This window comes from Cibotium barometz, chromosome 1 (genome assembly GCF_041138505.1).
Source record: "Cibotium barometz isolate CiBa-2024 chromosome 1, ASM4113850v1, whole genome shotgun sequence".
Taxonomy (NCBI): domain Eukaryota; kingdom Viridiplantae; phylum Streptophyta; class Polypodiopsida; order Cyatheales; family Cibotiaceae; genus Cibotium; species Cibotium barometz.
Window position 1 is genome coordinate 61087542 of NC_141046.1, and position 14245 is coordinate 61101786.

Below are 14245 nucleotides of genomic sequence, written 5' to 3' on the forward strand. Positions count from 1 at the left end.
CGAGGCGTTAGCCTTGGGAGAAGCCGGCTGGGAAGTTTTGGGCTTGCCACCATTGTGCTTCATTTCTGCACTCTGCGCAAGCGAGAGTGCGTCCTCAAAGGTGGCTGGTCTAAACATACGCACCTCCCACTGGATTTGCGTGTCCAGGCCATACAAAAACTGCCCTTTCTTGTCCGCATCAGATAAGCCTAATTGTAGACACAAGGTCGAAATTCTATTGGCAAACTGAAGGACTGGTTGCGCGTTCTGACGCGCTCCCCTGAACTCGTCTTCGAGTCGCTCAAGGTAGTGGGGCGGTAAAAACCGCTGCTTAAGGTCACGGACGAACTCGTCCCACCCATAAGCTGCCATACCTGATCTGGTGTGGGCATGAGCCCACTGAGTCCACCAAGGAATGGCCTCATCTTCCAAATACCAACTGGCTAAGATCACTTTGTCAATATCTGATTTCCTAACTGCGGCAAAGTAAGCTTCAAACTGATGTAACCATGAATACAGAGTAGTGGGATCGAGTTTACCATTATACTTACTGAAGTTCATTTTCTCGGGAAAATGATTCGAGGTCGCCGCCGGTGTCAATCTGGCGTCCAAAGCTCGGAGGTAACGCTCGTGTTCCACTCGTCGCATGGCTTCGTCTTCTCGTTGTCGAATCTCCAATGCCCGTATCTGCATCTCAAGCAAGGAGCTTGACTGCGGCTGTGACCCCTCGAGAGGGTCCCTGTGACGAGGATCTGGTATCTGGGGTACGGAAGGAGAGGGAGGAGGAGATGGAAAACGCGACGCTGGAGAGCGAGAACGCTCCTCCAGAGCCAAAATCCGCGCCTTCTGCTCGTCCAACTTGGTTGTCTGGTCTGCGATTGCTCGCATCATCTGCTGGAACATGTCTTGTACACTCAAGCCGGGTGCCCTAGCTGGGCTGCCTGGTGCACTCTGGTCCCATGGTTCTGGTTCTCTCTCGTCGCCGAAGTTCGCCATAGCGGGAAAATGCAGTTCCTTTCCGGAACGCATTCTGACCATCCACTATCTGTGTGGGAGACTTCCGGAGGCTTCCGGAGGCTAAAAACCAACCGTCCTTCGAGGGACAGGAGTCACTCCGAAAAGGGTAGTCCACCGGCGTCTAAAAACCAACCACACGAGCGAAAAATTTTCTGGTTTTCTTTGCTGAATCTTCGTCCTTGAAGTAGGCTCTGATACCACTGTAATATGCGGAAGCTTCGGAGAAGGATCGGTACTTCAAAACTCAGAAAACAGCACTCTTTTCGCGACGGAATTAACGCACAAAACTGAAAGACGATGTGCAGAAAATAGAGAGAGAAGGGGGGGATGGAGAGGACACAGTATTGGGTCCCAATTACCCTCTGTAGGGCCCCCACCACGGATGGTGTATTTGCTTTATTAGAATGATGTAAATCTGAAACAAATACAAAGTACTTGACCTTTTCTTGGCTGGAAAACCTGCCCTTGACCTTCAGTCCTTCACCCCTTAGCTTTAGCAAACCCTTGGCTGTCCTGGCCCTTGAATGCTTGATGCTCTTGGTGAATTATGAGATGGAAGAAATGATTTAAGACTTGGGTATTTATACCCCTCCCTTCATGCAGTCGGCTGGCTTCAGGACAGCCCACGACTGAGTCTTGTTAATAAATTGTGTTCACACTTTAATAAAGTGTTTTCACACTTGTTTAGACCCTGTCCAGCCTGCGCATGACTCTGGGCAGCACCCTGGCTGCTGGACATGCTGCGCAGAGGTGTGGGACTGCCCCCCACACCTGGCCGCCTGCTGTTCTAGGGTTTTACACTCTGTCGGCTGCCTGTCCAGAGGCTCTGGAGCTGGCCGACTGCCCCTCCAGCCCTTGCCTTGGCTGGTGGGCAATATCTTGGGCCCTCCTGGCCCCTTGGGGGTGGTTCTATACCTCCCCCATGCCCATACTAAGTATGCCAATGCAAAACCTTGCCCTGGGGTAGCCCTATGGGCTGGCCCCATCTCTACATGCAAACTACATGCCTACAGAGGCCTGGCATCCAGTTGCAAACCAGATACTCAGCACATCTGACATCATTCCAGAGGGAGACTCATAGCGCGGACTGGCACTGCTTCATGTGCAGGACAATGCACACCTGACCTTGGACTCATGTGCAGGACAATGCACACCTGACCTCGGACGACTGAGATGGATCCCTGGCTGACTCGTCCCGGACTGGGCTCACATGGGACCAGTTCACCAACCCAGGTCCTGCACCTTCTGTACAGAAATGTCTACGTGGCATCCAAGTGCGGGATGCACGTGACATTGCTTCATTGCAGGTAGCTTTTGCATCAGTTTCAGTCAGTAGCCATGGCTGATAACAGCAATGATGTATTTCGCATGTTGTCTGTTGAAGACAAACTGGATGGAGATAGAAACTATCCACTTTGGGCATACATGATGCAGCATGTTTTGGTTGCAAAAGGAGTGTGGAACATTGTGCAGGGTACGGATGTACGTCCAGGTTCTGTGGATGTAGGATCTATTGAGGATGTTGCAGGTTCTAGCAGCTCTACTGTTGCTGCTGTTTTACCCACTGCTGAACAAGCTTGTTGGGATGGTAAAGATGCGCAGGCTCATACCTTGATTGCACTTTTTGTCAAACGTAACATCACCCCACATATTCTTCAGCTAAAACAACAAAACAGGCTTGGGATATTCTAGCTGGTTTGTATGCAGGTCGTAACGAGGTAAAAATCGCTTACCTGCGTAAAGAGCTAGAATTGAAGATTATGCAAGAAGATGATGACATGAATGTTTTTCTTGCTGAGATTAAAGATCTCAAAGAACAATTGATTTCTGCAGGTGAGATTATTCCTGATTATTCTCTTGTGCAGACTGTTCTTGATGCTTTACCTGAGACATATCAGACTTTTGCTTCCACGTGGAGACTTCTTAATGAGGACAGACCTGATGCAGTCAAGTATGATACTTTAGTCAACAAGCTCTTGCAAGAAGCGCAGTCCAGGCAAAACAGGGCCAGGCAGCGTGCAGTTGATCAAGCATTTATTGTTGCCCAGCAGCAGAGAAGAAGTGGTAAGACAGCCCCTTCCACTGTTTCTTCTCCTATTAGTAGGTCTGCAACTTCTTCTCCTTCCACAGGTAGCAACAATAAGTCTGAGAAGGCTCTTGATAAAGGCAAGAAAAAGACCAGGTGCAACTATTGTAAGGCAAATGATCATGTCAGCTTTGTGTGTCAGGGATAAAGAAGAATCTATTGTCTGTCTCTGCGCTTGCTAGACTTGGACTTGTAGTCAAATTTGTGGATGACAGATGTACTGTTCATGATTTGACTTCTGGTGATACGATTATTGTATCTGGCACCTTGTTTCGTGGGCTGTATAGGCTCAATTCTTATGACAAGTGTGTGGAAGATTCAGCAAATGCAGTTTCTGATGAAAAGACAGTTTCAGATGCAAAACTATGGCATGCTCGTTTTGGTCATCTGAACTTTGCTAGTTTGCTGCGTTTGCAGAAATTTGATATGGTTGCTTCATTGCTCCCTCTTGAGGCACCATTGAAACATGTTTGTGAAGGCTGTATTTTGGGCAAAATGCAGCGTTCTGCGTTTCCAAAGGATGGTTCTGTGCGGGCCACTCGCAAATTGCAGCTTGTACATAGTGATGTATGTGGGCCTATGCAAACTCCGTCATTTGATAAACACTTGTACTTCGTGACTTTCATTGATGATTACTCAAGGCATGCATGGGTATATCCACTGAAGGCAAAGTCCGAAGTGTTTTTGTGCTTCAAACAGTTTTTTCTTATGGTTGAAAATGTATCCAATTGTACTGTGGGCACCCTCCGTTCTGATCGAGGGAGGGAGTACATGTCTAAAGAGTTTGATGCATTTCTGGCTAGTCGTGGGATAAAACATCAATGTACAGTGTCGTATACCCCTCAGCAAAATGGTGTTGCTGAGAGGAAGAAGAGGTCACTTATGGAGATGGCACGATGTATGGTTAAGAGCCAAGCTTTGCCACATGCGTTTTGGCTTGAGGCTATCATGTGTGCTGCATATGTGCTCAACAGGTGTCCCACTAAGGCCTTGCAGTCTATTACTCCATACGAAGCTTGGCATGGCAGGAAGCCTTCTATTGGTCACTTGCGTGTCTTTGGTTGCTTGGCCTATGCTTTAGTGCATGTGCAATAATGCAGAAAATTGGATGATAAGGTTGTTAAATGCATTTTTGTTGGTTATAGTGCTGAAAGCAAGGGTTACAGATTGTATCATCCGCAGTCAAAGCGTATCTTGATTAGTCGAGATGTTGTTTTTGTAGAAGATGCTGTGTAGCCTTTGTTATCATGTACCAAAGAGACAGGTGTGAGCTCACGGGATGTATTTGATACGTTGTTGCCTCTCTTTACAGGTGGGAATTCAAATGTAAGTCCTAATGAGGCAAATATTCAGCCTATGCAGATTTCAAACGATATCATAGATCAACCTATTTCTGATGCAGATTTACAGGATGTAATTCATGAGGATAGGGCTGAAAATGAGCAGGCTAGAGGTATGCCTAAATGGCTGGTGCAAACCTTGCGTGATAGTAAGATTGATGTACCTATGACTAGTCGTACTCGTTCAGGTTTTCAGCATGCCTCTTATGCATCAGATTGTTATGCTTTGGCTGTGTCTAGTATGTGTGAAGAGGAAGAACCTCTTTCATTTGATGAGACACAAAATTCAGAAAATTGGTTGGCTGCAATGCAAAGTGAATATAATGCTATAATGAAGAATGGTACATGGTCTTTGTGTGATTTGTCTATTGGTAAAAAGGCCATTGGATGTAAGTGGGTTTTTAAGATGAAACGAAAGCCAGATGGCAGTGTTGATCGCTATAAGGCTAGACTTGTTGCAAAGGGTTATGCTCAAGAAAAGGGCATTGATTTTGATGAGACCTTTGCTCCCACTTGTCGTAAGACTACCATTCGTAGCATTTGTGCATTGGCAGCTCATAATGGTTGGAATGTACATCAGTTGGATATAAAGACTGCGTTCTTAAATGGAGATTTGCATGAGGAGGTGTATGTATCGCAGCCTCGTGGTTTTGTTCAAAAAGGGCAAGAAAACAAAGTGTGCAAGTTAAAAAAGGCTTTATATGGTTTAAAGCAAGCTCCACGAGCTTGGTATGAAAAGATACATGCATATTTGACTGCACATGGGTTTCAGAATAGTCCAACAGAAAGCACTTTGTACGTTAAACGTGTGGATGGTGTACATTTAATCATTGCTCTCTATGTCGATGACATGCTGCTCACAGGACCAAATGAGAGTCATATTGTTGATTTTAAGGCTGATTTGAATGCCTCTTTCGAGATGTCAGATTTGGGGCATTTGCATCATTATTTGGGGATACAATTTAAGCAGTGTGATGGAGGTATTGCTTTGTGTCAGACAAAGTATATTGAGACATTGTTGCGGAGATTTGGCCTTGAAGACTGCAAGCCTATTTTGCTACTCCAATGGAGACAGGTTTGAAGTTGAGTCTTCATGATGCTGGAGATCACTTTGATGTCACACTCTATCAGACAGCTGTTGGTTGCCTCATTTATGTATGCATTACGAGGCCGGACATTCAGTTTGCAGTCTCACAGGTGAGCAGGTTTATGCATAGCCCAGGGTCTCAGTATTGGAAGGCAGTTAAACGCATCTTTCGCTACTTGAGTGGCACCATACATCTTGGGTTGTTTTATCCCAAGGGGGGATCGTTGCCGCCAGATTTACATGCTTTTTCGGACTCAGATTGGGCTAGTTGCTATGACACAAGAGTGTCCACAAGTGGTTTTTGTTTTATGCTCGGTAGCTCATGCATATCTTGGTTGAGCAAGAAGCAACCTACTGTGGCTACTTCTAGTTGTGAAGCTAAGTACAGGGCAGCTTTCACAGCTACGGTTGAGTGTGTGTGGCTCAGACGGCTTATGGCTGACTTGGGTGTTGGACAGGAGTCTGCCACCTCTATCTTCACTGATGACAGTCAGAGCGCATTGGCAGTTGCGAGAAACCCAGTTTTTTATGCTCGTACAAAGTACATTGAGGTGCATTATCACTATGTCAGGGAGAGACTCTCAGCAGGAGAGATCAGCTTGGCCTATGTGTCAACACAGGACAACCTCGCCGATCTTTTCACAAAGGCGCTTCCTCGTGAGAAGTTCGAAGCTTTCCGCAAAGCTTTGGGCTTGCTCCCCTTTGTGGATTGATCTACTTCGGGCATGGCACTCCCCTATACATGAGTGCCAGCTCTCGTTCACACCATCACTCCCAGGGGGGATTTGTTGCTATATATATAGGCAGTGATGTGTGTGAACACACTTAGGACCGCCGGGGTACTTTTTCTCTCTTTAGGAGGTTTTTTCCCCCGGCTTGTATATACGCCCATCATTCTAGGGCTAACTTATCTTTTGTACATTGACACAATCTAATACACTTTGTGTTGTGTGCATTCTTGCTTCTTCTTCCCCAAGCTTTGTGTGCTTTCCTGCAACCCTAATTCCAACAACCCTCACTACTTTTGCTGAAGGATTTGAACTGCACAAAGCCTCTGAATAGGCAAAGTGCTTGAAAAGAAGAATGATAGTTTACTCCCCACATTAATAAGCTTCTCTGACATTGTTTTTCCTATGAAAGCAGAGGTAGTAAGTAGTTTTATAGCTTGTAATGGCTCGTCGAGCAAATGGTTAGCATATCCCTCTCTCTCTCTCTCTCTCTCTCTCTCTCTCTCTCTCTCTCTCTAACCCTTAAAGGGTTCTTGGGATAGTTTCCTACAACCTTAAAACAAATCTTCTCCTCCTCCTCCTCCTCTCTCTCCCTCCCTTCTTCCTCTTTTTCTCCCTCCCTCGCTCTTCTTCTTTCCCTCCCTCTCTCCTCCCTCTTGTGCTTCTTCCTGTTCCTCTCCCTTCTGCCTCTCCCTCTCCCTCCCTCGCTCTTCTTCTTTCCCTTCCTGCCTCCCTCCCTCTCTCTTGCCTCTTCTGCTTCTTCCTCTTCCTCTCCCCTCTCCCTCTCCCCTCTCCCTCTCCCTCTCCCTCTCCCTCTCCCTCTCCCTCTCCCTCCCTGCCTCCCTCCCCCCCCCTCTCTCTCTCTCTCTCTCTCTCTCTCTCTCTCTCTCTCTCTCTCTCTCTGTGCACGCTCATGTGATGTGTGTATCTCTATTCATAGTTGCCTGCATTGCATGTCATAGCATGATCTTGCAAGATCTCATGAGAATTGGGGTTACTCTCCGTTGGGATAGTTGCAGTGGCTGATTACTTTGAGCCTTGATTTGGGCAATGAAAGTTTTTATGAGAAGAAGAGAAAGCATCATTGCTTTGGCATCCGTCATCATTGTGTGGTGTTAAAGACGGTCATACAATGTCAAACAATGATGAGTGAACATGGCAAGCCCTGAGATGAGTTGAGTGCTTTAAAAGCACCCAGCATGGATTGCATGATTTATCTCGAGCCATTTTACAAACAGTAGCCTTGTGTGCTTTTTTAACACCTCTTCTTGGATGCTGGCTTTGTTGCATAATTAACTTGGCCTTTTGCATTGATTGAAACTTGGTGAACCTTTTCTTAACTATGCTAAAATCAGCACAATTACGATTTGTTTCTAAATTTTAGCCAATGATAAGCATGTCATTAGCAAAAGTCCTTTGGAATGTATGACTTTCTCATGTAGTTAATGATTTTCAACTTGCAAGTCTAGTTAATTTGGGCTTGGAAAAGGTCCTTTACTTACAATGTTGCCAAGCACATAGGCACTCACTACAAAGCAATTTTGGTGCTAAGTTGATGTGTGCTCCATAAAGAATGATATGCTTGACATGTGGTTATTTTATGATCTAATGACAAGGCATAGCTTTCATTGCTTTGGAACTTGGGATAATAGTGCATTCCCATGTCACAGTTGCACTTGGCCGACATTGCGTAGCCAAGGTAAATGAACTTGTCTGCTTGATTGTGGTGGTGCACTTTTACATTTTAATGACCTTCAATAAGATGATAGCCTTTGATAAATTGTAACTTAGACTTCTAAACACCTTGCAACTTGCAATGCATGTTAAAAGTATGCCAATGGATTTCCTCATTGTACCATTCTTGGTGAAGTCCGAATGGTGATGGCAAGTCTTTTTGTACACTTGGAAAGCATAGTTGTTTGAGAGTTCTTGACATGAACAAATGGCGCTACTGTCGGGGATCGAACTAGTTTTGGATGAGATAAAAGAGTAGAGCTATTTTTCTATTCAAAAATTTTCTAAAATTTTTCACTCTTTTTTTCTATTCAAAATCTTCTAATTTTTTATACTCTATCTTGCCCTTGGATGAAAATCCTTGGTTGAATGTCAAGGAAATGTATCTAGTGTAGTAGTGGAGTTGTATTGTGTGATTGGAGTAATTAGGAAGAGATTTATATGAGTATAGTGGGTTTTTGCTTCTAAACTTAACCTCTTTTATGTTATATGATGCTTACCCTGTTCAATTCTTTGTCTCATGGGAGTGGTGGAATGAAGACCAAGCTCTCTTGGATCTGAGATAAGCTATCTCTTCACTTGGTAGATTTCATCATAACTATGAGCATTATTCTTAGATTAATTAGGACATTAGTGTACATTAGCATTTTTTATATATATTTTTAACCTAGATTAGCTTAATCAAAGTATTGATCTTAATAAGTGTTGTATTTTGTTAAATTTAGTCAATAATTATGACATTGGAGTATTGCTAAGTAATCCTATTATATCCATAATCCCTAAAAAATAAACATTAACAAAAATCTTAAAATTTTTAAAAACTATAGATAATTATATATTTTGTTCTCTGGAATTTTCGGATCGTCGACTTGGATCCATATCATCTCAATCCAGACTATCACATTAGCATCTAGATCATTGTCAAAGACTTGAAAATAATTAATTTGGGACAGTCGGTGTGGTAAATGACCTTCGTTGCCACCCACTTGAGCATAAGTTATGGGGGTTGTCAAAGTACCTATCATATATTTTCTTGTAAGAAGAACATATGAGGGAGTTTGAAAAAATCCCAATTTCCATTTTGCAAGATCAAAAAAGGAGGGACACGGTGATTTTAAGATTTTATCAAAACCTCCTCATGAGACATATCCTCTTGAGAAGAGTAAATCTACATTCTCTGGCAACTTTGGAATTGGTATGCGTAAGATACATCAAAAAGTACATTGAAAAACAAACTCCCAAAATAATGGGATTTTTTCAAACTCCCTAATATGATCTTATAGAGATTAAAGCTGAGATTAAAACATTGATACTAGCGCTAATTTTTATCTTTAATAGACTTTTGAATCACTGATCTCGATTCTGATCACCATTCCATTATGATCGTTGGTCATATCCGCTCAAGAGCCCTGATCATTCATCCAATATTTATATTGTTGTCATTCAAATAGTCAATTCACGATCTAACATTCAGATCATTCACGATCCTGATCGCCTGTGTTGGTGTCGTTTGTATTTCAAATTGGATCTATTCTGATCATACATATTTTTGTATATCGTGGACAATTCTCATAGTTGGTTGTTGTTATCCAAATTGCCTAATTAAGATCATTGTTATCCAGATTGCCTCATTGGGATCGTCGACCCAATCTTGGGATCGCCGGAAGATCATGCTAGTTCAAATCGTCTGACTTCCAGATCGTCCATCTGATTGTGTCCATTTGATTGGATTCTAGAGAGTGAAAAAAAACGAGGAAAAAACCAAAAGAACTCATAGATGCATTGATAAGTAAATTGTTTTCTTGTTAGAATCTTACAAATACAAAAACATAAAAAAAAACCGTTAAAAACTCAAAAGACCTTAAAAAAGAACTCAGCACGTTATTCTAGCTCTAGACACACCAAGAGTCAAGGTAAGACTTCCCTTTACTTCAGATCCAATAATGGAAGGATATCTACCTTCCATTGGAACTAGAACTATTAGGTGAGAACCGATGATGCCGTTAGAAAGAACTGCAAGAGTGGAGTGTCATAAACATAGATCTACAAGCATACCAGTCACTCATGGACTGCCGGTTATGGTATCCCATGACACACATATAGGCTTTGTGCCTCCCGAGCCATTGAGAGAAACATCTTATGGAGTACTAGCTTATGGGTACATGATGGGACCATTCTATACCCATATGCCTCCTAGAGTTGAGTTGAGATACGCAACCAATATGGCTCCCGAGCTAATAGTAGAACTAGCTAAAATAAGGACCCTCTCTCACATAAATCCTGAGCTAATAGCAGAACAAGCCGTAACAAGGACTTGCCGCTCACATAACTCTTGAAACAAGAAGACTCATTGACAATGTACCAACTGTAGTCAAACCAACAAGAGGCATGAGAGAGTAGGAAGAGAACATAGCAATGCTAGAATCCAACCTTCTCTCCCTCATCCTAGCCAAGCCAATTTTAAAGTTCAACAAGAATGGAGGTCCCTATAGCCACTTGGTAACTTTTAGGCAACTTTGTACCATAAAAAGAGTGACCGACCTCAAACCAAGATTGATGCTTTTGGATAAACAATGCTTTGCGTTGGTTTCAAATGCTAGAAGACTCAATAAGAGACCATGGAGGATTTGGAACTACCATTCACAAACAACCGATTTTCCAAAACGGGTATCAAAAATATCTCTCTGATGCAACTATACCAATTTAAGTATCTTTAACATGAAACTATGAGAGATTGCATCAGTCACCTTAAGAACTTGAAAAGAGAAATCTAGCCAAACTAGGCTGATATCCTTGTACTTGGAGGGATTAAGAAGCAAGCAATTACATATGTGTTGTATGCCAAGGGACACTGAACATCGGTAGAATGTTGCCTAGATGCCATAGACTTGATGATAGCTTTATACAAATTCCTACCGCAAAAGGCCTAAGGCTAAGATAGAGCCTAGTGTCAAAAGCCATGACTCAAAGAAGGCTAAAAAGCTTAAAAGTGTTGAGAACATAGCAAATGATGTGATCAAAGGGATTAAAGGAGCATTCAAAGCCACTCCAAGGGACATGCGCCATCCTCATTTGGCTCTAAGATGTAAAATGATGTGGTGTGTTGTCTGTAGAATCAACCACACTGCTTATGAATGTCTTGATAAAAAACGAGGTACAAAAGGCAGCGATGGATCTATCTGTGATGGAAAGGAAGGATAAACTCTTTTCGATGGCCAAGAAGGTAGTAGAAGGACGTTACAAACGAAGAACAAAGAATGACAAACCCCTTCTAAAGAAATTGCAAGAATACCCTAACCTAAGAGAGGAGATCGCAAGATTGACTGAGGCATAGGAAGTGGTGCAACAGATCTAGCTAGAAATAGAAGGACCTCTCCTAAGCCAAATCTTCTTGCTTCCACCAAAGATCCCAAAAAAAAGACCATTAGAGCCGATCTTAGAAGCATCCCATGAAGGAACTGTCTCTAGTGAGGGATTAGAAAAAGATCTACCACTAAATCACCACTTAAGAGAATTATTGAAAAATCAAGAAGCTTTGAAGGAACAAGAAAACTGAGAAGGAAATCCATGATGAGCCTTTAGAGCAAAAACATGATGAGAACGTGAGAGCACTACATGACCATATCCTAAGGAAGTGAATGATTCACGAGAGAAAAATTGCACTCGGAGAATCCATGATGGGAGAAAATTCGTAAGACAACCTGTCCAACTAGGCATGGGTGTCACAAAATTAAAAATGTAACATCTTACAGACCATGCCTTTGTACCTCAATTTCGATGACAAGTTGACTATAGCCAATGTGCCTTCAATAAGGTCCGAACATAAGGAAGAAGAGGGAGCCTTAAGAGCAATCCTCTCTGCTCCTGTGACTATCACAATGGCTAAATACTTAACATGGAAGCTAAAAGCATGGAAGGACATCCACACAATGGATGAGAAAATAGCTCAAGCCATTAGGAGACATCAATGAGAACGATCAAGATGATGACGAGAACCCACAAAAGATGTACAAGGATGTACTAGTCAGTGTAGTGGTGACGTACTTTGAAGGTGACGACATGAATGCCACCATTCCAATTAAACTGGATGAGGCGACCACTACTGCAATCCTTGATAGGGGAGTGGGAGAGAGCATAGCTACAAGAGATATATGGCAAAGATAGGGAAGCGAGCCCCTCAAACCTTTAAAGATTGTCTTAAATCTTGTAGACGGTAATCTAGGAACATAGAAATCCTGAAGGAAGTGGAAGTAATGTCGTGCGGCCTACCTTTGTTATTGTTGACTTTGGAAGCTCCACTAATTATGATGTCATTCTTAGACACCCATTCATATGCCAAATGATGCTAGTCCCCATGATTGGGGGAGACTACCGCTCTGACAAGATGACTACACCATCAAGGTGAACCTAAAGAAACACTCATACAAAGATTTAACTAGGACACCAACCCAATGACCTAGGATTGGATACTACATAGCACATTTAGAAGTCATAAACATGTGCCATATAAATGGACATAGTTGTAAGAGGTGCGAGAAGGAGGAGGTAACTTCCAATGCTTCATTGCTAGACCCTGAAGAGGAGGAGAGATGGATGCACCTATTGGCCACTATGGACACATGCCCTAAAACAATAGGAATAAAATTCTGTGTACGAAGACATTAATGGCATTCATCCTATCAGAACCATATCCACCACCATACTCACAAAACCAGGAGTTGAAGTGATTTAAAAATATAAAGAAACAACACCTAAGAAATGCAATGTAGTACCACTCGGAGGTTTCAGTGCAAGCTTCGAGCCGAGCTGCTCCATAGAATTGGTAGTAGATGATGAGATGAAGTGTCATAAGAAAAGCACTACTCCAAGGGTTCCTTGAAAGTTGAGAAGCTTCTCTAAAGGATCCAAAAGAATGGATACATAATAGAACGAGAGATCCATCTAGCCTCAAGAATGAAGACCATTATTTACATCGTTAAAGCCTTGAGAGCTACAAAGAAATTCTACTATAACTGGAAGGATCTAACGAGGAAAACACATCAACATATCTTGAAATTAGATCCAAATAAAACTTTAGCTACGGATAATTTCATCTATTCTACCTCGATTGACTCAAAAAATACTTCCAAGTATACACGGAGAAGACGAAATAAATCCATACATGAGGAACAAATCAAGTGAGATTCTCAAGAGGCTAGTTTCGAGGAGAGTGATCAAGAAGAGGATTGGAGACAAGTCCCCTTGCATTTTAGGAACTACAAGATTGAAAACCGTAAGATATGTGCCCCAAGATTAAGAAGGGAGAGACCACATGAACCATGGGTATCCTATGATGGGACCTGAGGATGCTATACAAATTGATCTAGCATAACCTTTGTATCTCAATAGATTTAAGCCTCGAAGAGGAGACCAAACTTATAGAGCTACTAATCAAGGAATACAAAGATGTGTTTTCTTGGAACACATCTCAATAGATTTGACCCTTGAAGAGGAGATCAGCAAAACAAAATATGTATATGAATAATGAAACCTAATCCATACCGTCAAGGAAGAATTTGACAGACTCATTTTTGTAGGTTTCATATACGAGATTGAGCATACAAATTGAGTACCAAAAAGAATGGAAAGGTCCACGTATGCATGAACTAGAAGAAGGTAAATGCTGCCCATGGTGAGAGACCATTACCTTACCATACATAGAACATGTGCTCAAAAGAGTAGCACAAAAAGAGGCTTATATATTCTTAGATGGATTCTCAAGATACAACCAAGTATCCATCGACCCAAAAGATCGGCATAAGATTGCATTCAGAACATTTGCATATAGAGTAATATCGTTTGGTCTCACAAACGTGCCAAATATGTTCCAACAATTGATGTCCACCCCATACAAGGATTTCTTATAGAAATTCTTAGAGGTCTGGACGACCTTTGTGTGAACTCAATGTTGAGAAAAGATCATATTCCCCATTTGCAGTGGTGGATATGTGTTGGAAAATGCGGATACTATAGACTATGCATGAACCCAGACAAATGTAAATTCATGATTAGGAGTGGAAGAGTCCCAAGGCACGTGCTATCCAAGAATGGGATCACCATTGATGAAGGGAAGATATGGAATATTGTAGAACTCAACAAACCACGTATCCACACTTGTAACATGTGCCTCTATATGGAATGATATTGGGGTTTGGTACTAGAATCATTTGGGGCACTAGGTGTGATGGTTCTATGAGGACATTGGGAAACATGGTGCAAGCCCTTACAATGGAAA